This window comes from Mytilus edulis, chromosome 9 (genome assembly GCF_963676685.1).
Source record: "Mytilus edulis chromosome 9, xbMytEdul2.2, whole genome shotgun sequence".
In the NCBI taxonomy this organism is placed as follows: domain Eukaryota; kingdom Metazoa; phylum Mollusca; class Bivalvia; order Mytilida; family Mytilidae; genus Mytilus; species Mytilus edulis.
The window spans coordinates 31,520,787-31,545,677 of NC_092352.1; the positions used below are offsets into that span (position 1 = coordinate 31,520,787).

General features: G+C 32.3%; 2 protein-coding genes across 2 annotated transcripts in view; both read left to right on the plus strand.

Moving 5' to 3' along the window:
- Positions 1-9,801: 9,801 nt before the first annotated feature.
- The window catches only part of LOC139488104 (uncharacterized), a 185,271-nt gene continuing 170,181 nt past the window's right edge, over positions 9,802-24,891 (plus strand). Inside the window, exon 1 of the mRNA XM_071273494.1 lies at positions 9,802-10,196. The gene's annotated coding sequence lies outside the window, so the exon portion shown is untranslated. The remainder of the gene's footprint in view (positions 10,197-24,891) is intronic.
- LOC139488106 (uncharacterized) overlaps positions 23,323-24,891 on the plus strand; it is a 39,046-nt gene continuing 37,477 nt past the window's right edge. The window contains exon 1 of the mRNA XM_071273496.1: positions 23,323-23,462. The gene's annotated coding sequence lies outside the window, so the exon portion shown is untranslated. The remainder of the gene's footprint in view (positions 23,463-24,891) is intronic.

The following is a 24,891-nucleotide window of genomic DNA, read 5'->3' on the forward strand; positions in this document are numbered from 1 at the left end:
CAAAAAATTCATGCTTCAGGGTACGTTCGCCTGCTCCGAAAAGAGCTACAGTGGCTGCAAATAAGTTTTCAATTTTCACTGCCAAAAAAACAGACTGTTTACAGTGTTGTCTCCCCTCAAAACATGTATATTTAATCTAATTTTTTAAATTATTTTAATCATTCAACCTGCTTTAATTGAAGTTAGTTAACATATTTTTTCAACCAAATACAAAAAACATGATACTTTTTCACCAATTATGTTGATAAAAAGGGACCTCCATGTCTATTTTTAGTTGGGGAATAACCCTAGTTTTTTGTATACGAAACTGTTTATAGCACCCTCAGTACATCATATAAAAAGAAGATTTGGTATGAATGCTAATGATGCAATTATCCACTAGAGACCAAATAACACAGACATTAACAACCATATGTCGCCGTACGGACTTCAACAATGAGCAAAGCCCATACCGCATAGTCAGCTTTAAAGGGCCCCGAAATGACAATTGTAAAACAATTTAAACGAGAAAACTAACAGCCTAATTTATGTACACAAAATGAACGAAAAACTAATATGTAACACATCAGCAAACGACAACAACTGGATTACAGGCTCCTGACTTGGGACAGGTACAATGTACATACATACAGAATGTGGCGGGGTTAAACAAGTTACACCCAAACCCTTCCAATAGCCTGTGACAGTGGTGTAACAGTACAACATAAGTGCGAACTATAATCAGTTAAAAAAGGCTTAACTCAATAGATGAATACAAATATAAATAAATCTAACAAAAACACAGTGTGGACGTGGCCGGGTACTTGTATATCCTGACAACAAAAAGACACTAAGTACAGATATGGGAGTACTCGCAGTTACTGACAGCTAGTTCAAAGCCACTTAACAACTAATAAAAAATAATTGCATTTAAGACTTAATTTTAAAGACATGAATTCGCTGATTAGTTTTTTTCAGTTGCTCAATCTTTGGTTTTCCTATGTAGTATTTTAAATTGGTGATCATGTCGTCTTTGTATCTTTTGACCATCATGCTTCCTTTTCTACTATGGAATTTTCTGTTATCTAATCCCTTTGTTTTCCCCGTCATTTCATCAGTTCTCTGTTATATGTGTTATTCAAATAAATGTAAAGTAAATGCATAGTTTTCTGCATATAATCCCAATCTGTTGTTTACTAGAAGCATTGAAAATATTCCTGTTAATTTTCATAGCAAAAAAATCGTATATCAGACGAACATTTAATGTTTATAAGATTCTTCAATGGCGCTCAAATTAAAAAAAAACTCGAAGGTCAAATAGAACACGAAACTTTTTAAGTTTTAAAATTTTTTAAAAGTTATGTCAAAAATGGCTTAAACAAACTATACCTAGGAGTAGCAAAACAAAAATGTGAATGGACATGGGGATTGTGTCAAAGAGACAACAACCCCACCAAAGAGCGGGAAACAGCCGAAGGCCACCAACGGGTAATCAATACAGCGAAAATATCCCGCACCCGCATAACTCTACCATGCCAATGCACAAAATTCAAACACACAGCAATACGCGCAGTAAAACTCAGTTTAAAAGAAGCCCGAGTCCGATGTCAGAAAAGGTAACAAAAAAAAACTAAATAATGACAATTATACATTAATTAACAAAGGACTATAAGCAGTTACTGACATGCAAGCTCCAGACCTCAATTTAACTTATTGAAAGATTATAATATTATCTTCATCATATAAATATCAAGTACAGTCCCTCCCGTTAGGAGTATAGTATCATACCATCATAATGAATCCGAGAAGAAAATAACCCGTATCATGTCAACAACTGGTTTTAGAATAAATGTGTCTTATTTCCGATGCAAAGACCCTATAAGTGAATAAATACTAATTTATTAAACGCCAAACTTTACCATCTATAATGACCTGAAATCTCCACTTTTTCAGATGTCTCATTGCTTGGGTCATTGTTAACTTTCTCGTTAATAATTCATCAAGGATTCTAGGCTAATAATTTTATACGCCAGACGATGATTTCGTCTACAGAAGACTCATCAGTGTCGCTCGATTCAATAAAGTTAAGTAGAAAAGTATTGAGGACCAAACATTTCCTTAAGGTTTTTCAACAGTCAGCTAAATGTAAACTATTCCTGAGGTAGAAAATCCATAGTATTTTGACAATTCGTAATTCGTAACTGTTTATAGCTTCATATCAGTATCATTTCATGTCAACCTACAAGTGTTGAATACGGGGCTGATAATATCATCAGGGAGGAAAACTCCTCTGTGTTTACTGTGTGATTGCTGTGTGTTTGTTTTATTTCTTCATTTGCTAGTGTATAGAAGAGGGTGGAGATCTTACAAAATATGATTACCCCGTCCGCCGTTTTGTGCCTGTCCCAAATCAGGAGCCTCTGACCTTTGCTAGCCTTGTATGATTTTTTTATTTTAGTTCAGATATATGTTTTGGAGTTTAGTATGACGTCCATTTTCACTGAACTATTATACATTTTTAGGGGACAGCTGATGCCCGTCTTTGGGTTCTAAAACTTAGTGCCACTCGAATCTAAAAAGGTAAACGTGTACTCTAAAGTTCCTTTTACTTTACTCTCAAACTTGACCATACTTGAAAGTTTTGAATAAGCTTAAAATATGATAAATTTGCACATGTACAAGATAGACAATACTGTGACAGATACCAACCCCATTGACATCGATATATTTGGCACTATTTCTTTAAACATGCTTGTATTAACATAGAGTGTCAAAAGCAAATGAAACGAACTTGACAAAGAAGCTCAACTTGGCCTAATTATATTACCTATAAGATTTTTTTAATTTATCTTAAATGAGTGTTATCACAACGCTTGTTTGTTTTGTATTGACTCATTTCAAAATAAAATGTGTATACTTTGGTTTCCTTTTTAAGTTAAAATGGTTTGTATTTCATCTATGTTTGCACGATCAGACGTTCACTTTTATACACTCTTAACCGTATGAACTTCTATTCGAAAAGAATAACGTTTCAAGTGGGCACTCGGAAAAGATAAGTATGTGATATTTGCTGATGATATATGTACATATTACAATGTATACATGATACACAGAGAAATCCAATTTAGTTTTATCTATATTTCTTAAGCAGACAGGTTTTCCCCCCAAGGCTTTATTTGGCAGCATATAAGAGGATATTCATTATGTATGGGTCAGATCATGTTCACTCTTTCAAAAACAAGGTTTTTCTACCCTATTCATAAATGGTATCAGTCATATTTAGTACAACTTTTTTTTTTTTTTTTTTTTTTTGCAAAATTCTATATGTTTGTCTTTCTCATTATTTAGATTTGATTGACCCATTAATATTTCTTACGTAGATGAGATGAAATATGCATCTGGGCACATAGTGGTGATACAATTAGGAGATAAGTTTTCATCAGAATCCAATTGACATTGAATTAAGAAATAAGCAAAACCCAGATCGAATGATCAGCCCCCAACTTTACAAACTGAGACACAGTTCAAACGAGAATACCAGCAGTCTAATTTATGACTATGAGACCCTTACAGCGGATTCCATTGAGGGTGTACGTGTAGCCAAAGGTAATATATTCGGTTAGCTTGCTTGTTAGCTGAACCGTGAAGTCATTGCTAGGTTAGGTAAACTTCCAAACTTTAAGAAAAGACTAGTCCGACAGAAAACAAACAAGCAAGCTAATCAAAGATATTACCTTTGGCTACACACGCAATAAACCCAATGGAACCCAATGTAAAAGAAAGCGAAAACAAACCTAATGATTGTTTATTTGGGAAATAAAAAAGAAAATTCGATATTTTATTTACGTCTCACCTTATGTATAAAATTACACAATACATTTACAGAAGATACATTTCACGGTGGGTATGGTTGTCCTGCGAGAGAACGTACTGTGCTGGTGATTCGGTCCTGACGGGTGCTGGTGATCAATGAAAAAATGTAAACAAAGACGAAAATGATGATTTTTGACGTTTTCACTCATAAAAAATGGAAGAAAACAGTTGAGATTTTTCAATTTCGTTTCTTATGGGTTCATATATAAACCATTAAAAAATTGACCCTCTAAACTGTTTCAGTAAGCGTAACACAAAAATGCTCATTTTCAGAAAATCTCGAACTGAAAAAATAAAACAAAAATGCTCATAGAGTCCGCTTTCTATACCGCAATCCACACGACAAAACAATTTTGTGAAAAAACATTGCAATTTCTTAAAATTTAGCATTTTCTCAATTTATGCATGTCCTGATACTGTGCTGGTGGGTCCTGTCATTGTGCTGGTGGGTCCTGATACGGTGCTGGTGATTTTGGATAAGAAGTTGGTCATATTTGAAACAAATGTTACAAAATCAATAAAATTGGGCAGATAATTGTTGCCAACAGGATCTATGACTCCTATTTTAGCTCTTGTGCATCCATTTGGCTGTTTAATATGTGTTTTCAAATGATCTTAACTTGTATTACATAATAACATAAAAGGGCAACATCTTTCGTCCAATATCAGATAACAATATATAGTATCTAAAATAAGTAAAAAAATCCACAATACTATATAATTCATTTTATGTGTCAATTTGTTCGAAAAAAGTCGAAAAGAAGAGAGTTTAAGTTAATGTCATGATTATCTGTCGCTTTCTAGATCTATGCTTAGCATTTATTTCAGATGACATGGACTCCTCACCCTGATGACCCTGCTGCCTTTCATAACTTCATCCGTATACATATATTAATAGATAAACGAAAGGCTGCAACTGGTATTTTTGTATTTAAAATGATTCGTTGTAACGAGAATATTTGTGGTGAATGGAAACTGTGAGGGTCAAAATCTTAAATTGCTTATAAATGTTGCTGGACCTAGTTTCGTTATCTGATCCGAATTTTCTGAAATGTGCAAGGTAGATAGACATTTTGATTTGTTTACTCGGTAATGAACCCTTGTGTTGATCCCATGGTAAACATAACAAAAATCTCTGTACAAAGGTCTGTGAATTTTTTACAAAAATAGTGATTATATTTTCACTAAATTCTCTTTTTTCTACTAAATACAATAATGAACTATAATAAATAATAATGCTTTGCAAGAAGTTTCCCCTTGATATATGCACATTTCGTAATTGACATTGTCATAAACCGTACACGAAAAGATAAAATATTGATATAAGTACTTAATTTGCATCTTTGAACCCCCACCCCGGCTTGTTTTTTAGGAGCCTGGGGTGTCTAAAAATGGTCGATTACAGACAGCCGAGTACGCATTTTACTTTCCAGGCGTGTTTATGTTTTTTAAATATAAATTAAGGCTACATTTTAATATAATAATTCTATGAATTCACAATATAAAAAAATGCAGAAAAAAAATGAATGAAGTGAAATATCTTAGTAAGGAGTCATAACTACAGAGATGGTGTGTTTGACACACAAAACTTAAAAGCTTAGTGATATTACCAATATTAAAATAAAAGTGTATTTTAGTTGGGTATTTTTTCCATTTACTCATTTTCAATTATAATCAAGGCACATTTGATTTTTATTCATGAAAAATATTTAAATATAGAAAAGTTGGACACATTGTTCACTTCCTCCCCCGTAATTCTTTATCAAAAATATTTATTTTGAAATGAAAAAGCTAAGAAATCTTAGGTTTTTTAGTGTTTTCTAGGTTATCTCGTCTTCATTGTCTGACATATTCTAGCTTGCCCTTTCATAAAATAGTGATTTTTTTTAGTGTTTTATCGAATTTTCGAAAAACAAATACCTGATAACCGCTTAGACAAAAAAAAATATGTTGGAAAAATCTTACAGCAAGTGATTCTTAATAGCTATAGCCTCGGTCACACCTTACCGGATATCTCGAACGGACGCCTAACGGATAAAAAAAAGTTATCCGTTGACAAAATTTGTATCTGTTGGGAGTCCGTTGGTGTACTAACGAACATGTAACGAATGCCAAACGGACACACAACGGACACTGAACGTACGTGAAACGGATACGTACCGGACAGAATGGACGGTCGAACGTACATCCAACGGACGAGTACCGGATAAAACAGACACCGCTATGGAAGCGTAACGGATAAAACGGATGAACAAAATAATCTGAAAATTAAAGGCAATAAACCATCTAAAAATTAAAGGCAATAAACCATGAGAAATTTCATTTGGCATTTGTCCATTTTACATCCGGTAGTCATCCGTTTTATCCGTTATCCTTCCGTTAATATCCGTTTTATCCGTTAGGCGTCCGGTAGACATCCGTTGGTGAATTGGTCTACCGGATCTCCAACGGATGCATAACGGATACGTAACGGATACAAAACGGACGAGTACCGTACAAAACGGATGCCTAACTGACGTTCAACGGACATTTTATCCGTTGGACGTCCGTTCAAAGTTTGAACATGCTCAAAATTTTCCACCGGACAGAACGGACGTCAACGGATAAAACGGACGCTTAACGGACATGCAACGGATATGGACGGACGCCTAACGGATAAGAACGGACGTCCAATGAACATGAACGGATTGAGAAAAAGTTATCCGTTAGGCGTCCGTTCGAGCTATCCGGTAAGGTGTGACCAAGGCTAATATAAGATACATTTTTCTTTTACAATCCACCTTTAAAATTATACGAGAAACTATTCCAAGCTTTCACTGTAACCTCGCTCTAACTTATCCCCCTCCATCCCCCAACCTCCCCCCAAAAAAACACCAAACAAACAAACCCGCAATACTATTGTCATTCTTATAGTCAACACTCAATTGTTCACAAACAAATGTGTTTTAAGCTGCTAAAGACATGATTCAAACGCTCAGAAAGTCCTTTGTTCTATATTTATGCAAAACCTTTCACATTTTTATTTTATGGGTTATTGTTGAAGGTCGTACGATGACGTATGGTTGTTAACACATACTTCCTTTGGTTTCTTATGGAAATTTGTCCATTGACAACAAACATACCACATCATCTACATTATATTAAGTATTGTATAAATTACAACGTATTTTGGTGATCTTGCAAAATGATCGTAATCCCGAAAATCGTAAACATATTTTCTTATCTTAAAAGGGGGCAAGAAGGGTTCCATTACCAGGCCAACAAATAAGATTACAGTTAATTTCATTTTTTTTTTTAAATAGGGGTATTTTTTCTCTCATAATAACAGTAAACAGATTCACAACAATGTCAATTTCAAGAAAGCAGACAACAGCTAATTAGTCAACAACAGTACAGCATCAATGCTCTTGAATATATGCCACTTTTAACTAAAACAGAACCAGGACCGTTTTTCTTATCACCAGCACAGCGTCAGGACAATTCCGTTTAACGAACTTGCACGACTTTTGCAATATAATATTGTTGTAATATACTTTGCATGGTACTTATGACACATCAGAGAAAAATTAAGCAACAAAACAGTCGTTTTATTGCCGTTCTGATACAATGTAAACAAACCCACCAGCACAGAATCAGGACCCACCAGCACCCGTCAGGACCAAATCACCAGCACAGTACGTTCTCTCGCAGGACAACCATACCCACCGTGCATTTTGTATATATAAGCCAATCTGTACAGATTTATAAGAGACGATAATCAACTAAAACAATATGTTTGTACATAATAAATATGAAACATGAATGGTAAAATTATACAACACAATTATGCAATTATAAGAAAAGAAACATGCATATAGATATTAATTAAATGATTAAGATTATAAAACTATTATGTTTATGTACTTAAAAGTTTGTTACTTTAATTTAAATGCCAATATATATGAAATTTGTGCATGTTAAATTTATTTTGATACTATAGTATTCTAGTGCCCGGCAATTACAGGCATTGGTATTCGAAATCTGCGATGTATTATGACATTGTCTTTCGTGTGCAGTTTTTAAATAGTTAGGTTAGTAATACAGGTATGTATTAAAAAACAAACTCAAATGTACTATAGATTTAAACATAGTAGCACTATACTCAAATTCATAAAGGTCATAGACCAACTTAATTAAAACAGGGCAGTGGGTACATATAAACTTGGCATATCTACATGCATGTAAAAAATTTAACTTTGCACTTTTGTTTTGTGTGGGACACACGAATATTTTTCCGGAATGTTCGATTTATATATAATACGGAAATTTAGATCCGTACACGCAAAAAAATAATTTATATATTGATTTGCCTATTTTCAATATTTCACGCACTCTGTATTTTTAAGACTCTTTGTTTTTATGTTAATTTTTTTTTGGTAAAGATTGAAAAAGGATTACTAGAAAATTAAATTTTACTTATGATCAAAATTATAATTTACTTTCAGCTGATGAAATACTATAAGACTTCCAAAACCAAAAACGAATGTTTTGAAGAAACAAATTACATATTCTGGGTCTCAAATATATATGGAACAGTTTATCACAAGAGATAAAGATGAGTAATAATACACTTGTACATCTTTAAAACAAAACGTTACACATTTTTCATAAATTGTGCAAACATTATCATAACAATACAATTGTATATTAATCAATTGTGTATTATATATCATTATGAAATTAAATGTATGAACCTAGAACTATGTTATTATTATCATTTTAATGACTTTTACGGGGCGCCGAATGGGACTCTTGAGGTTTTGTACAAAAATCATTTCTGTCATAACAAAATCATTATTGTCTTACAAAACTATGTGATACAGACTTGTTTTATGAGAACTTCAATTTTGTGATGACAAAATGAGACAAAATTCAAAAATTCATTTTTGTCATGACAAAAGTCAATTTTGTCAAAAGGGTATGCAAATATAAAACTTATTTGCATACAAAATTGACTTTTGTGACCTGATATGGAAATTAAAACTCAAAAGTCAATTGTGTGAGACAAAATTCAATTTTGTCTCACAAAAAGTCAATTTTGTCTCACAAAAAGTCAATTTTGTCTCACAAAAATCAATTTTGTCTCACAAAAATCAATTTTGTCTCACAAAAGTCAATGTGTCGAAACACTCACAAAAGTCAATTTTGTCTCATAAAAGTCAATTTTGTCTCATAAAAGTCAATTTTGTCTCACAAATGTCAATTTTGTCTCTCAAGTCAATTTTGTCTCACAAAAGTCAATTTTGTCTCACAAGAGTCAATTTTGTCTCACAAAAGTTGACTTTGTATGCAAATTAGTTCACAGAATCCAAACTAAACTAATTTGCATACAAAATTGACTTTTGTCGCCCAATTTTCAAATTAGGTAACAAAAGTAAAGTCTGTGTCACAAAAATGAATTTTGTCATGACAAAAGTAACTTTTGTTCACTGAAAGATAATTTTGTATTACAAAATTTTAAATTTGTAGTATGCTACAATAATTTAATTTTGGATGTAACGCGTCTTCTAATTGGCTGACGTTTTTTTTGTTATCAGCCCATAGACATAATGTAGTCTTGTGACCGTGACGTCAACAACGTGCCTGTGGTTTCCCAATATATTTGATACATGGTTTTCACAAGGTTAGGATGATGATAGTACAGTATACTTTCGGTTTTAATTATCTTCTTCGTTCTTAGTATCGGATGTTTAAGTCAAATTAAATTAATGGACAATTTTCCAACTCAATATCTGGTCTTAGTTGGAGAAGTATTTAAGTTCTATTCGAAAAAAGAAACGATCGAAGCCCAGCTGGGTTTTTGTTATATCTGGATTTCCAGGTAACGTACGTTTATAAATAAACATGTTTCCTGACCTTTAAAACATGATAAAAATAGCTTTGATCCACTGAAGAATTTCATGCTTCTGTTTTTAACTTACTTTTTGAAGTCCAATAATTACTATAATCATTGAAATTTAATTCCATATGTACCTTCCCGAGTCGATCTATCAGAGATCTATTCTCTTTAAGTCATATTTACTAATTATTCACACGCAAATCATATTTTTAAAGTGTGACCGATATTCAATTTGATAGTATTAATTTTCTTCCGGGATTGAGATCTGGAAGCACGAGTTTTCGGAAATTCAAAGTTTAATAATAAAGTGTAGGTGGCAGATGGAAGGAAATTTAGTTTTAATCAGAGTAATCTCATATGATCCGAGGATTCCCTAAAATATATCAGAACTGTTGCATATATAAAACTTGGGGAATCCCAAACATTTTATAAATTGTTGTGGACAAATTAGCAGTCAGCAAGCAAGGTAAGCAAAATATTTAAATCTCACTTGTTATTATTACTTGTAATATAATCTAATTTGTTTATTTTAATAATAATATAACAGTGACTAATAAGTTTGAATATCTATTTGATATATGTCGCATCTGTTAATATAATTATAAGCATTGCTGAAAAATGATTTTGTGTTTTTTCGTTTGTCAATTCACACTCGGGATGACAGCTTTTCCATAGCTGTGTTACTGGTTTAAAGCCAAGAAAAAAGTAAAATTTAACGAATAAGTGTTGTCTTGACTTCCAAATCATCTGTATTTAAATGAACATAAATTATGCAAAATACACGTAACTTTCGGCCCTGGTAATCTTTTGACAGTCACTGATATTAAGTTATCAGCGCTTTAGTGTGATATAATTTTAATTTTTATTTGTTTACATTTAGGTCAAAATACATGCAATGATCAACACATATATCCCTTTTTATATAATTAATGAAATACCATTGTTAGACTAGTGCTAGAAACTGTTTTTTTTAGTATGTACAGAATATTTACTTTACTGCACATGTGTTAAATGTGAAGTGTCTGTTATTGATCTTATCTAGTTAAATATCATGATACACTTTCATGACTTTACAGTATAAATATTTTAAACCTCTTATACATATATCGGAAGTCGTAGCCCGTCACTGAATGGACGGTAAACAAATTGACATTTTTATTTAATTGACATTAAAGATTATAGATTTAAGTAATAAAAGTATATGTAGATGTTTTGTATAAATAAACATGGTCTCTGCTTGGAATAATGCAAAGGGAGATCTAACCAGGTTAGGCTAAATTGTTCACTCATCAGAAGTATATATACTCCGAAATGTGGCAGAATAGTCAACCGGTTGACTGCGGCAATGGCGGACCCAGAGGACGGGTTCAGGGGGTTGCAACCCTCTTTTTTGGACGATCAATGCATTGGATTATAAGGGACATATAGCTGGCACCACTCTCTATCCTGGGTTAGTAACCCCTTGGATCCGCCGAAATATGTGTTGTTAGCCCGCCATAACACGGGGAAATGTTGATGCAGACTATTTGCACTGAGTTGACACATAATTGGACATATAGAATTACTAATGCTATAGAGCATATATGATTAATTGCATAATTGGATCATTATGATTTTTAAGTTTCCCAGTCATCATTTTACAATTTCTATTCCAATATTTATATGATACTTAATACCATGATTATTCATCAATGTTTGTATCTATAGCTATTGTTATTATTTGAAACTTGTCATTGTTTACATTCACAATATAATCTACCTTACTGAAAACTGAATAAACATCCCACCCCCACCCAGAAAATTAAGTTTTGGAGGGATCAGCCCCTCTATTCACTTATCCGTCTGTCCGTCAGGTACCATCATCTTTATCCAGTTGTTTGATTTACTGATTTACTTCTTACTTTGAAGAATTGTTAATCATGATTTACAGACATCGTTATGTAAATGATTTGTTTTTATACCGTTTAATGTATGATCTAGTTATCCGTGTTTTACCAGATCTTGTGTATATGTTGTTAGGATTCCCCATTTTTTTTTACAATAGACATGCATTTTTCATTGGTGAATATTTTTGGCCCTGTCCAGTACCTTCTTTTGCATCGCAACAACTCCTTAATATCTTAACCAAATAAAAATTGATACCCCATTAGATCCCGATATGCAAATGTAACGGAATAAGCGTTGGGTAGACCATTGAATTTTGCTAGAATTGTGCCCTATTGAACCTTTATATAAGAGAAAGGTTGTGTCCTGTCCAGTTCCTATTTTGTCATCGCAGCTCCTTTAAGCTAGTTCATTATATATATACTCTGAGTTTCATGGTTTTGCAAAAATGCATGCATGTAGAATTTAAATGCATCTGACAAAACATCAAATTACACTTTAAAAAATTTCCAAAGGTATATTTATCATCGTCTTTGATTCCCTGTATTTCAATCACTATCATTGTTAAACGTCGATCAAGGATGCGGAGTGAGAGTCCAGCACAGCGGGCAGTTTTAGCCTGATTATTCTTGTCAAGTACTCTGACGCGCCATCTTGTATTGATTCCACGACGGTTATACAAATCTGAACCTATTTAAAACATATAAATTTACCTCCCAAGTAGTTAACATACTTTAAATATAAGAAATGTTTATTGTTAAAAATACTCGTCTCTGATTACATTTTTTCAATAAAAAGACGGAAAATAATTGGACATACTTTTAAATACAAATGAGCATTCTGTAAAAACTGTCTTGTGAAAGTAACATTCCAGTAAAACAAGTATAGACAGGAGAAGAAGAATTAAAATGGCACCTCAAACAAGATATGTAATGGGTACATGTATACATAATATCAGTGGCGGATCCAGAAATTCTTATAAGTGGGGGCCCGTTGACTGCCTAAGAGGGGGCTCGCTCCGGTCATGCTTCAGTGATTCCCTATATAAGCAACCAAATTTTTTCCAGAAAAGGGGGACCCGGTCCCCTGCCCCCCCCCCCCCTAAATCCGCATCTGAATATACCATGTTTAGCTTATTACCTTGAATCTATAATCAAACTTTTATATCATTAAGTGTCATACATGATATTCAAAGCAAAATTGTATTATGCATTGTATAACATTAAAAAATAATCAATATGCATTACTAAATAGCTAGCATACATAAGACTGCACTAGACAAAGGACACATATCTACGGGATGTACCTAGTAAATTGATAAAGCGTACTTCATTTGCTAATGGTTAGATAACAGGTGTAACAAAGTCGGATTACAACGTCAATTCATTGGAAAAAATAAACAAATTCTGTGTAAAGTTAACTTCCTTCACTATCATTCTTTCTTTACCTGTTTGCTTAATTTTTTTAACTCTCATTTGTTTTGAGATGGGAATGAGGCTTAATTGAAAGTAATTTGCATCTGTCCTTAGACAGGAATCTTATGTTCAGTAGTTGTCGTTTGTTGATGTGGTTCATAAGTGTTTCTCGTTTCTCTTTTTTCATATAAATTTGGCCATTAGTTTTCCCGTTTGAATGGTATTACACTTGTGATTTTGGAGCCCTTTATAGCTTGGTGATTGGTTAGAAACAAGGCTCCGTGTTGAATATCGAACTTTGACCTATAAAGGTTTACTTTTATAAATTGTGATTTTGATGGACAGATGTCTCATTAGCACTCATACCACATCTTCTTATATCTATATAGATACTTTTGCCATTCCATTTAATATTGACCGATAAATGCTACTATAGTGTATTATAGGCGACTAAGTTAAATTGAATAAAGATGATCTTGTTGGTAGTATATTTTAGAATATATCTACTTCTTCATAACGAAGAAAATAATATTATTTTTTCACCAATAACCATGGACGATTAAAGTAGAATTGGAACTATGTAAACATATAAATGATACCCTATAGATTCCTCATTACAGAAACGCCAATTAATCGACACAGCTTAGATATTTTCTATCGATCATTTAAACCTTTCTTTGAAATTTGCTCAAGTATGTAAAATTTATTAAAAATCAATTATACTTTAATTTAGATGATATTTTCAAGGATTGTTTGTGTAAATCATGTACATTTTTTTCCAAAATACATATTCAACACAAAGAACTTCATTTCAATATAGCGATGTTAAAATAAGAAAGACAAACACAAAACTACCTTAGATTAACGTTTATATGTTTAAATACAAATAAGACAAAAATGTAAGAAGACGTGGTACATGTACATGTATGATTGACAATGAGATAACTCTCCATGCAAGTCGCATTGTGTAAAAAGTAAGCAATTATAATAGTAATATGTCAAAGTACAGCCTTCAACATGGAGCCTTGGCTCACACCGAACGACAAGCTATAAAGGGCCCCAAAATACATTCAATTGTTGAATTTAAGTGTTTGCATTTCATTACATCTTTATGTTGTTGGGTTATTTTTTTGTAATTTTGAGGATTTGGTGTAGAGGGATGATCTCATGTAGTCATTTGGGGTTTTCTCTTATTCTTTAACATATTTCTTGAGTTGGTTCAATTTAGAGAACGTACACACATCAACGTTTTTATGACTGTATGTTGGCATCTATATGTATGACCTTAAGGTTTTGTCCCTTTTATAATGTGTGGCCCTCATTTCCTTTATAAATCAATTTATGTACAAGTGTGGACAAACAAAGAATAGTAAATCAGCAATTTCATTAGTTTTGACATTTTATGTGAAGAAGGAATAAATAGAAACGTTTTATATATACAATGTACGTGTTAAATGAAGCAGCTTAAAGAACTAAAAAGAAATGATCTATTAAGCTTAAGGTTGTTATGGAAGAAGCAGATCAAAATTGAGCTCGAAATAAGTCATATATATAATACATAAATAGTTCCGAATAAATAAATATAAATATAAAAAGGTGAGGTGAATAGTTCGTACTTAAGTTTTATGACAATCCAACGACCCAAAATATCAAAAGTCATCTCGTAGTAACGAGATATTAAACAAGAGACGTATGTCTAGAACATATGTCAAATTTTGGATATGTCTACGTATAAAATTACCGACCGTGTGAGAAGACCCTCATGGTGAGTCAAGGTTGTTAAACACCCCCTAGTAGTAGTAAAATGTATCTAGTCGGTTGTTATGTGGGAATTGCATATAGACCAAGCTAAAAAAAAATAGAGGTCACAAAATGTAAAATAAAATATGGAAGTCGAACATGTCAAGGTCACACAATGTAACTTAATAAACTGATCAGCAATCAAAATCAACATATGTCTATTATCTACATAATAGATTCAATTATTCGTAAGACACGAATTAGTAACATTTATAAGTCATACAAACAGAGAAATACATGTTTTTTGAAATCTAATATTTTCTTTATTTTGAAATATAAAATGTTTACTTGGACGATCTACATTGAAAGACAATAACACACTCTTGCCAATTTTGTCACAACAGGGAAGTGGGACATTACACTCATTTTATACCCCTACCAATGCAATGTTTGTACTAAATATTCTTTAAAGTACAATTGTTTAAGCTGAAAATATAACATATATATAATATATATATATTTACCATATATAGTCCGTGAAGTTATTATGTCAAATAGGTGACTTATAGGTACAATGGACCTTTTCAACTGATGTTTATAGTTTGTTCTTTTGTCGTACTGTTATACCTCTGTCCCAGGTGAGGGATGTTGGGTTTTGCTCTTGCAAGCACGTTTAAACCCGCAATCCTATCACGGTCTGTGTCTGTGTCAAGTCAGAAGTCAGTAATTCAGGGATTGTCTTTTGTTGCCATGTTTATATTATTGTGTAAACATTAATCGGGACTTTAGTTTGTCGTTTGAATTGTTTTACATTCTGGACCTTTTATAGCTAAATATATGCGGTATAGGTTTTGTTCATTGTGTTGGAGGCTGTATAGTGACCTATAAATAGTTGTTGTATATATTGTTGACTAGGATTGTCAGTTTTCTTGTCAAGGTTCGGTGGTTATATCCGGACACTCCGGCTTCCTGTAGAAATAACATGTTACCAATAGTACAGAAAGAGGCATTAAACACTTAAAGTTATGTAATCAACAAGTTATACTTTAAAGCAATAGGTTTTTAGACATCGTAAAAACATCAAGCAGATGGAAAATAATTTAAAAATTCCTTTGACTGTTATTTTGATAAACACTATATTGAAACGAGAATGAATAGGTTCCGTATGAAATCATGCAACGCTTGCATTATTATTTTAATTATTATATTCTATGTTCAATAAACACTCTAATTTGTCATTTAATATCTTTAAAGGTTCACATTAAAATAAACAATGTCATGTTGACTTGTTTTTATTATGACGTGGCCACAACCTCATTTTGATACTGTAGAATAATTGCAACAAATAATATTTTATAAAAATGCATCATCTAATATTTCTTAAATCGAGTTGAATTTGAATGATTTTCTTTATAGTCAGTTGCTTTATTTGTTTTAGCAGGAAACTTATCATCGTCTTCTTAAACATAGTCACGTGATAAATCCGTATCAGTGTTTTCGGGCAAGATAAAGAGTGACGTACATGTAGGCAGATAGACGACAAATGATATTATTTAATTATGCACTTCATAAAATTACATAAGTTTTTTTTAATATCGTATTCTGGACTGCTTCACACTACGTCGCTAATGTACTTGTAATTATAAATCAAACATATATTAGGCTATTTTTTACAAAAGTATGTGTCATATGTTGTATGCGGTGATCAAGTCAGTACATATATAATACCCATGACTTTATTGAACCAGTCCTATATTAATTGACAGAAAATGCCAAAACAGCATGTATTAGTGTTAACCTTAAAATCATACTTTGTACTTTTATCACTTTTGTTTACCTTTTTTAACAATAAGACTTGAATTTGACAAAAGAATTTGGATCACTGACTTAATATTTTATTTTTTTCGGTTGTCAACAATTGATTGTTTGTATACAAAGACGTTAAAACACTGAAAATGATAGGACCAATGTAGCAATTGTATTATTTCAAAAGAAAGATACAATGTTAGACCTTTCTTGTGGTATATAGTCAATATTTCCTTAAAAGAAAACGCATAAAAAGATTTATATAACTCTTTTAAATGCTTGCCAACCTTGGAAATTAATAAATGACTTTTTTCATTTAAATTTGTAGAAGCCTAAAATAAATAGTATTTCAACGAATCAATGGACATTTGACATGCTTAATCCAGCCAGCAAACATAGTTGACCATGACATATTCATTACGTGCCTGTCAAGAAGTCAAGAACGGATGTCGCGTGTTGCTGTTTCTCTTGTTTGTTTTCAATTATTGTTTTGTGTAAAAATTAGGCCGTAAGTTATCACATTTGAACTGTTTTACATTTGTCAATTCGGGGGCTTTTTTATTCACTATGCAGTATTGGTTTTGCTTATAGTTGAAGCCCTTACAGTGACCTGCAGTTGTTAACGTCTATATATCATTTGATCACTGGTTGAGAGTTGTCTCATTGGCAACCGTACCACATGTGTATTATATGGCGATGAAATAAACAATCAATAGTGAACACATTCAAAGATTCATTGAGTTAGCAATTTCATCACGGTTAATTACTTTGACCATTACATGAATTTGCTCAATTTCAAAACTCATACATCAGTAGCCCGATCTTCATCAATACAACGTTTTGTTTTCTTTCTCAAATTGATACTTTATTCTTTGAGTAACACGGAAGAAACTTTAAGATAAAATCAAGTACTTGTATTTAGATTGTTCAACACAGATTACATACACAAAAATCGATGATAACATAAGTGCTTGTCATTGATAGTCGACAGGAAACATCGTTTACCTAGTAAGGTTATCTCTAGTGCGTAAACACAGGAGAGAGAAAAATAATATCATCCAATATCAACAAATGATGGTATTTCGTAACCTAATCTTTTGAGGATTTTAAACGCACCTGTTAATTGACAATGGGGAGTTGTGAACATACAAAGTACTCTACAAGTCAGATTAACAGCCTGTAGAATTGTTTTCTATTCATTTTTCTGCTAAATGGAACATTTTCTTAGAAGTCACTTTCCCCGTAGACTTCCATGGAGTTCTGCATTCTTGTTGATTTACTTTTCACATGGAAAATAAATTGTACAAGTATTTAGATTATTCCTATCTCATTACGTATACGTAAAAAGTAAAAAGATTTTCACGTAAATGTGGTTAAGCCCCTCAATTTTTTTACGGGTATAAATATTTGTCATACTAGAAATTGGGTCAAAATTTTCCGTCTACTCAGCAAACAGATAATTTGAGGAGTGAGTCAATATATTGTCAGTCAGCTGCCATTGACTCACGTTGGTGCAGTTTGTGGATGTTTTTTAAACAATGATATTACGAATTCAGTCACATTATTCAGCAAATAATTCAGTGAGTGTATACCACATCTAGTCATCATAGGGACGCATATCACCTTTAGATGGACACTTAACTACATAAACTAAAAGTAGACTTAACATCTTTAGACTGCGTATACTTATAATACACTCTTTTGAGCCTGAATCCCTCGCCTGGAAAAATATGCTTACAGATATAAGAAGATGTGGTATGAGTACCAATGAGACAACTCCCCATCCAAATGACAATTTGTAAAAGTAAACCATTATAGATCAATGTACGGTCTTCAACACGGTGCCTTGGCTCACACCGAACAGCAAGCTATAAATGGTCCCAAAAAATTACTAGTGTAAAACCTTTCAAACGGGAAAACCAACTGTCTAATCTATATATAAAAAAAAACGAGAATCTCTTATGAACCACATAATATGATATTTGTATGATATTTTTTTTTCATGATTGTTTTTATCTTGACTAAACACATGATACATTTATATTTTTCCAAATAAATATCTCTTTTTCGAAAGCACCAATATTCTTATGTTTAATTCCCCTACACCCTATGCCCAAACTAAACTTTCCATCAATTAAGTTGTCAGTCATCAATGCAAATTATTCAATAACATTCAAATGATTTGAATACAGATATCAAATTACTGGTTTACCAATATTGTAGTCCGCGATTTTTTCTTTATGCATCTGTGTTTTCAATGAATTATTAAAGATAAAACTAACCAACATTTTAAAAGAACTCGAAATAGCTGTATCGACATTTTGATCACGAGATTTATTTATGTATCATGTTTAGATGATCGTTGTGTTGTTTGCAATTTCTGTCTTTTCAATATAGCTTTGCTAATAATTGGCAAAATGGAAACAAGGTTAAAAAGGCGTTAAAGGAGAAGGTTGAATGATTTTTTTTGTATTTTACAGTCGCGCTGAAGTAATGATGTTGGTACAATACGTTCAAGGCCGATTTATATTTATATTATTTACAAAATATACAAAATATCATTCAAATTTCTCCTTAACGCCTTTTTTTACCTTGTGAGTAAATCATGGCATGGGGAATTGAACATCATCTCTTGCTTTTTAAATATACAATTAGAAGTGTTTCTCCCCTTTGGATTTGCATATAAGAAAAGACTGACCACCAGTTTTTGAAAGCATTTAACTGCTTCACGTATCGAAAGTTGAAGCTAGCAAAGCATTGCTGCGTATAAAGACATGTCTTACGTAACAGCTTCAATTTCATTTCTTTGACAAATATCCATTTGAAATTCCTACAGGTAGCCATTTTCTCCAGATTCTATAATTGCACAAAAGATATTTCGAGGATCAGTTGGGACACGATCATACTGAGGAATTTGTATAAACATTAACATATTAACATTATCCCCTACATAAAAAATTCTGGTAATTTCTGTTTCATGTTCATGGTTAGATATTCAGCTTGAATCTGTTGGCAAGAAAACGCAAGGAATGATTGGTGTTTCAACATCAGTGTCAACATGACATCCTAATTGTCACTGGGGCCAATTTTTATCATACTATCGGAATTGTCACAGAGGCTAATTTCTATATTCATATCAGAATCGTCATTTAGGCCATTTTTATAATTCTATCAGAATTGGTACTGAGCCTAATTTCTTTTTGAACTATCAGAATTAACTGGCATGTATTTATCAATTACATTTCCTGTCTTCATCTGGGTATTTTTGTATTTTGTAAATAAGGTTTATTACTCGTAAAACAAAGGATATGGGGTAAGCTATCCATAACAGAACATCAATACATGCACAATAGCACTTAAAGCAAAGGAACAGCGCTTGTATTGCTGTTCTTCATTTCACAATCACAGTGAGACCTTCAGCACAGAGGTACCTCATTGCAAGTTTAAGGTTTGAGTGGAATTGTTTCCCAACATAATTTGGATGGCCTTTGTAATGTTTTTATGTGGTTATTGAATACTTTTTTGTTGATGTGTATCAAAGCTCTTTTTTATAACAAAACCATTCTATAGATAATTGTACAAGTTATAAGTGAATTTTTGAAAAATTTTGTACAAATTGTAATCTGTAAGAACAAAAAATTGCTTCCGCAAATTTGCAGATTTACATAGTAACGATGATTTATATTATTAATCAAATTATAATTTGTACAAAGTCATAATTTGTACCTTTTTTTTTTTTTTTTTTTTTTTGTTCTAATCATAATTTGTTCATTATTTTTCAACTTCAGTATTCAAACTCATGCTATCGGGATATCGAGATAGATCAGCATGCACTGTGCCCAGCCCTCTAGACCACTCGGTCATCTAGACTGAACTAAAACAAATCACTTTCGGTGGCCTAGTGTTACCTTTCATCGCCAGTAGAATCTAGAGTTGTAACACAGGACATGATAGATTAGGCATGAAGATAAAATTGATATTGGTATATACAATGTATGTGTATTTATTGATACACAAGGCCCTATCGATCTTCTCGAACTGTTTACTATATTTTGACATTCACAAGGTCGTGCGACTTTTTATGACGCGTTGCTCTAAATCCAATGAGTGTGTACTGTTTGCTACTTTAAGCTTTAATAGAACATGATTTATAAATTGGTTGTAATAAGCTTTGAGGCTATCGGTAAATGTGTGCGCTGTTATATCGGTGCTTTGTGTCTATTGCTTTTATGTTTACTTAGTTGTTTATTTTTTTGTGTTTCGTACAGATCATGAGTTGATTTGTTGATTTGTAGCTGATTCTTATGTTTTATTTAACGCCCCCGGACACTGCACATATCACAAGTTACGAGGAGGGTTGAGTGCTCAAAACATATTCAATGTGTACTTTCTTTATATATTTTTCTGTTCGTCTTTCTCTTTTCTTTTTCTTCTATGGCGTCGTCTGTTAAATTTCGAAGTTTGGTTTCTTATGTCTCTCTATCTTAGGCTAACGAAAAAATTGAAAATACGTCAATCGGACAAAAGCTTTGAACCAATCTACATAACAATACTGTGCATTTACATGAGTAAACTCGCTTGTAAAATTAACATTCTTTCATCCTTTTCTAAAATGAGAACTTATTTATACTATTAAACGAGAAGACCTCATTTTGTGTGTCGCTTCTCTTCTTTCCACAATAAATGAATCATTATGCCTCTGTGTCCTATAGGTACCATGCATAGTCGCATTTGTCATCCATTCTTATGATTATTCAGTTTGGGTTATTTTGGGAGAAAAAAGAAAAAATGGCGTCCGTGTATTGTTTCCGTCATCAGGCCGACTTTTTAAGTCATAGACAAGACTTTCGGTTTAAACTTTTAAACATAATTTTCATAATTACTCGGAGACAGGACAATTATTTTCGCGTTATTCTACATGTATACTATGATTATGCTCCTTTAATATATATAGACTCCCTATATAATATAGCAGTCATCGACGTAGAGAAGAAACTTGGAATTGATAGTAAATAGCAAATACACTTTATTTATAATATACGTATGTTCATAGTATACAGAAACACGAATACCATAAAATAACAGACTTTGGGAAAAAAGAGAGAGGGTTTAAAATAATTGTCCTGCCTCCAAGTATACCTATGACTTTTGATACTTTTTCTGAAGTTCTCCAGACATAACATCTTTTAAAAAAATCATCCTACAACAGTTTGCATACATCCACCAATCTCTAAATGCCCGCGATTTCGCGGGTGTCTTTTTGTAGTATATATATATATATATATATATATATATATATATATATATATATATATATATATGTTAGCGGCAATAAGCTTAATTCCTAGGCACTGTGCTACATTTGTAACGCCTAAATATAACGGCAGTAAGTCTATTACCTAAATGATGTCGTTAAGTTTAAATCCTGAAAATTAGGTCTTGGCATTAATGTGAATGAGAATGGGAGTAAATAAAAAGAAAATTATTCAGAGATAAAATACATTTGAAATATAATAACAGATTTTATGGGAGGTTTTGGTATAAACCACAACTTCTTTTCATTCAAATTTAACTTTATCATACTAGTACGAACATTTGTGAAACTTGACTCGGATATTATTTTTATTGGAGTGTCAACATATTATACGTCGTGCACTGTTAGCTACCCAGGAAATGCGTTTTTGTAGTCTTTGTTATCATTTTATATGGTAGACAAACTACAAACTGATATAATAACATACCTTCTAATGCATAAACAAGAAAGTGTGTAAAATGTTAACATCTCCATTCTTTATTTTTGTTTTGTGGCATATGTTAACACAATCAACTCTTAGTAACATAAATTAGACGTTTTTTTTCTCTTTCACGCTATTGCAAAATACATTTATGTAATCTTTGCACCAAGAGGTGTAACCTATTGCGATTCTTATATTCGTACTTTTCAGGGATTACAAGCACTTTAAAAAGGCATGATTTTTTTACCATTTGTTTTAATGCATGGTACGTACTGACGTTCTTCTCTATGTATTTTATCTTAATCTGTAGAAAGAGATTAGGAACTGAGATCTGGTTAAGCTTGTTTGTGTTTTTAAGTACAATTGGTGTCGATGGTAGTTTTTAATTTATTCAATAATTCTAGGCGACTGGCGATTTCTATCACTGTTATTAGAAATTTGTCTAATATAAAAAAAAAAATGAGATGTGAATGATTGCCAGTAGTGAGACAACTATCCACCAACGTTCAAATGAAGTGAATGTAAACAATTATAGACAACCATACGGCCTTCAATAATGAGGGAAAAAAACATGCGGAACCGTATTAGGTATCATATAGGTACATGTATATCACATATTTTCTTTTTTTAATACTTAGAAAACCCGATATTTCATATAATTTTTTATTTAGATCTTACTTTTTCAAGTTCTTCGCCAATTAGGACAACATGCATTCATAAACATATATTGAGGCAGGTTAAAAGCAATATTTCCCCTCTGAGGCAGGTTAAAAGCAATATTTCCCCTCTGAGGCAGGTTAAAAGCAATATTTCCCCTCTTTTCTCATGAGTACAAAAAAGTAAGGGGGTTTGATACATTTGTTTTTGTACTGAGGCAATGTTTATTTTTATGTAGGGCTTTCCGATACTGATTACTAGTTCAGTGACACCTTTTCCACTAAACATTATAACCACATATCAAGTTTCATGTAATGATACTACATGCATGTACTATAAGATTTAACAAGAAATAAAAAACTATAAATAGCTAAAATGTACCGATACTGTTTGGGTTTTTGTAGATTGCGCAATAATCATTTTACAGAAAATCATGACTTACATGTATTGATTTTAATATGTTAAATACCATTTTCGGAAATATATTTGTAACAGGTAAGTCTTTGTATATCTCAATGAATAAAATTTTATATTTGACTTTGTGGTTTCGAGTTTTCCAATCAATAAATAAATTACGACATAATGTGCAGTAATCGTCCTTCACAGTTCATACACATATATAATGATTATTTTTTAATGTGAAAACATCGGTATCTATTTAAAGTTTTTATTTCTTGGTTTACCGTTGAATGTCATTTCGTGCAATCCAAATAGTAAACCAAAATAAACAAACAATACATGTACCTTAGGCTACCAAAGTAGATGGGTACACACAAAGTAGATGGGTACACACATTTGGACGTATGCAAGTCGGCAACTTTCCGTAATCATTCTTTCATGTCCTCGCACTAAATAATTCAAAGTTTGCTGACTAAGTTGAATTATTTTTTTTTGTGAAAACTTCACAGTTATATTAAAGTTTGCCTTATATATTGACTTGCATTTTGAAATTGACATTGAGGGTCGAATGAAAACAATACCTTTAAGACAAAATAGATCATTGCAGCTTCCCACTTTTCATTTCTATGTGAAATAAAGCATTCCGGCAGCGTGCATACATTTGTATGAATTATTTCTCCCATGTAATACGATATTCAAGTGATTGCACTTATATAGTGATTTCCTTGATAGAGGGTTGCTGCTAACGAGGAAGCTATAAAACCAATGGTTTTAAATGATGAATATGAAGTTATTCCTGCCAACATTTTATGAACTCATTTACAAGTCGGTAGACTAATAAGGAATATGTGTTTCACAAACAACGACGAATATGTACAAATTGTCGGAACGACCCTCCTGTACTATTTACTTAAATGCGACATCAACGAGTACAATTTGTAAACGAGTAACAGGAAAAAAATGTGAAGCAGGATCTGCTTACCCTTTTGAAGCACCTGAGATCCCCTACGGATTTTGGTTTGGTTTATAATGCTGTACAGTAATTATTTTTCTATGTTGTGTTTTGGATAATGTCTCTTCCCCTGTTTTGTTGTCATGGGGCTGTCAGTTCGTCATTTACATGGTATATTTCAGTATATGTAGCCAATTAACTGTTTCCGCCTGAATAATCTCTATCCGCATGACTTGTTTTATAAAAATAACACTTTTCATATTTCCAAGAGATTCATTTAAATTTTAAAATCTTTTACTAAACACATGTCTAACAAAATATTTTAAAATTATTGTTTTTGGCACAAATGGAGCCATATATTTTTTCTTTTTGTTTTTGTTTTACACTTAGTCATGCTCGGCCTGTCAACGTATATGTGTTCCGCCTAACAGAAGTTCCAATGGAAACTTTATTATAAACATTGTCATAATACATATTCCTGTTGGAACAAATATTCTATACCATTTATTCCGTTAGGAACATATACTGTAATATTTATTCCTGTGGAAATAATATTCCAGAATATTCTTTCCT